Raw genomic sequence first — 2500 nt, forward strand, 5'->3', positions numbered from 1 at the left:
GCCGAGTGATCCACCGCTAAGAGTTGTCTGGCTTTCGGCACCGAACCCCGCACACGGGCGGAGGGGGCCCCTTTTTTTCTCTCTCGCCGAGGGGGCACGCACGCGGGCCGCCCCCGGCTTCGACCGTACGAGCACACAACGCAACGAACCGAGTGGGGGGGGAAAGAAAAACCATCCGAGAGCGAAACGCCCAACGGAACGCTCCGAAGGTCGGCGGGAAAGGCGGGGGGACCCGCGTCCCCGACCGCCTCCCCCCGCCGCTACGAGCGAGGGGAGACGCCGCCGGCAAACTGTGCCGTCCTCCGGAGGCGGCCCAGGCGCCCGGGCTCGGCCCGGCCTCCGCACGGAGGAGGCACGCGGCGCGCGCCGGACCGCGGGGGGACACGGCGGCCCGCCCGGCCTCGCTGCAACGGGACGACGGGACGCACGCGGCCGGGGGCGCGGCCGTCGGCCCCCGCGCGCGCCGCTCTCCCTTCTCACCGCCGCTCCGCGGACCCGCGGAGCGCCGCCGCGCCACCGCGCGGCCGGCTCGCTCTCTCTCCCCAGCGGCCTTGCCGCGCTCGAGACGGCACGCGACGGCCACCGCCCAACCGGCAACGCCCCCCGCGGGACCGCTCCCGCCGGGAAGGGCGAGCGCCCGGCGGACGCGCTCCGCCGCCGGCGCCGGAGGCGGGCGCCGCACCGAGACCCGAGCCGGCGTCGCGAGCGCCCGGAGCCTGCCGGACGGCTGACCCGCCGCCGCAACGGCCGCACTCCCGGGACCGCCGCCGCCTCGCACCGTCACGGAGCCCCTTTTTCCTCGGGCACGCGCGGCCCAGGGGAAGGCGTGCGGCGCCGAGCCGGGGGGGTAGGCGGGGAGGGGGGCAGCGACGCCCGCCCTTTTCTCCCCGCTGACCGGGCGGGGAGACCGGGCGGGGAAGCGCCCCCCCCCCCAACCCCCCACGGCCGCCGCGCGCACGACCTTCCTCCGGGGCTCCGCGAGCGGACGGAGAAAAGGGCGACGGGGAGGCGGCGGGCGGGGCCCGGGCCGGGACCGCCGCCGGCGACGGCGGGCGCCGTCCGGCCGGCCGTCCCCGCTGGCGGGGGACACTCGCCGAGCGGCGCCGCCGCCGCTCGGCACGGGGCCGCCCGCGCTCGCGGACTCTCCGGCGACGGAGGGACCTGCCGAGCGCTCGGCCCCGGGCGGGCGGGCGGTCGCTGAGCCGGGGACGGCCGGCGACCGGCGCCGCCGGCGCGCTCGAGGAGAAGGCCGTCGAGGGGAGAGAGACGGCGCGGCCGCGCCGCGCGCGGCGCCGCACCCCAGAGACCGCAGAGGCGGCCGAGGAAGGAGGAGAGCGCGGCGGGCCCCGGCGGCCGCAACCCCGCAGCTGAGGAAGGGGCGAGAGAGCGCGCGCTCTCTGCCGGCGTCGCCCGTTTCGAGGCGAGCGGGTCGGCCCCCGCGGCCGACCGCGCGCCGCGGCCTCTCCGCCGAGGCCGGGCCGCGGAGAGGGGGGGGCAGGGCGCCCCTCCCCGGCGCGGCGCGACAAACCCCCCGCGCGCGGTAACGCGGCGGGACGACGGCCGCGCGGCCGGTGGCCGCGGGCACCACCGCAGGGGATCACGCGGGAGTAGCTCCCCACCCCTCAATGGAGCCGCGCACCGCCGCCCGGCAACCGCCGCCGCCGCCGCCGCGGCGGAAGGACGCGCCGAGCCGCCCGAGTCTTTAAACCGCCGCCCCGGCTCGGCGGCGGCCCTTTCGCGGCCCCCTCCCCGCAGCGTTTGACGACGCCGAGGAAAAGGAAGCCGGGGGGCCGCCGGAGGCGCGGAGCGCTAGGTACCTGGCCCTGGGGCGAGGGAAACGACCTGCATGGCCCCGCCGGGGTGCCTCCCCCGCTGCCGCCCTCGGGGGAGCGTCCACCGGCGGGGGCGCGCCCGACGTCTGCCGCCACCACCGCGGCGTCCTTCTCGGGGCCCGGGGTTTCCCTCAGTAGCCCGGCGCTGCGCCCGAGAGGACCGCCGCGGCTCGGGCCGCCCCGCCGGTGCGGGGACGCGGCCCGGCCGCCGAGCGACCTCGCCGACCACGCCGGGAGAGGCCGCGGCGACGACGACGCCGGCGGGGCGAGGAACGCCTTCGCCGCCGCCTCCGCCGCCGCGCCTCCCCGGCGGCGGGTCCCGCGCGCTCCCCCGCCACGAAGCGCGGCCCGGAACGCCCGGAGGACCTCGACCCCCGGCGTTTCCCCACCCTCTGCCGCGCCAGAGGGCCCGCCTCGGGCCCGAGAGCGGGGCTCTACCCGGCCGGGCAAAAGCCCCGCTTCCCCGGTGCGGGAAGAGCCGGAGGAGCCGCCTCCTCCGAGCCCCGAAGGCGCGGGCGCGCCTCCGGGAGGGGGCCGTGCCGAGCACCCCTCTCCCTTCCCGGCACCCGGGCGGCTCCCGCGCAGCAGGGGCAGAGAGAGCGAGGGCCGGGCTCGGGCGAACTCGGGCCGCGCCAGGGGGCCCCCGCACGCAGAGCGGCGGGGGTGGT

At 80.6% G+C, this 2500-nt stretch overlaps 1 non-coding gene across 1 annotated transcript in view; it reads right to left on the reverse strand.

Moving 5' to 3' along the window:
- Positions 1 to 25, reverse strand: part of LOC144248041 (5.8S ribosomal RNA) — a 153-nt gene extending 128 nt beyond the window's left edge. Inside the window, exon 1 of the ribosomal RNA XR_013341450.1 lies at positions 1 to 25. This exon is cut by the window's left edge and continues 128 nt beyond it. This is a non-coding gene — a ribosomal RNA (5.8S ribosomal RNA).
- Positions 26 to 2500: the final 2475 nt, after the last annotated feature.

This window comes from Lonchura striata, chromosome 33, assembly GCF_050655825.1.
Source record: "Lonchura striata isolate lonStrDom1 chromosome 33, ASM5065582v1, whole genome shotgun sequence".
NCBI classification, from domain to species: Eukaryota; Metazoa; Chordata; class Aves; order Passeriformes; family Estrildidae; genus Lonchura; species Lonchura striata.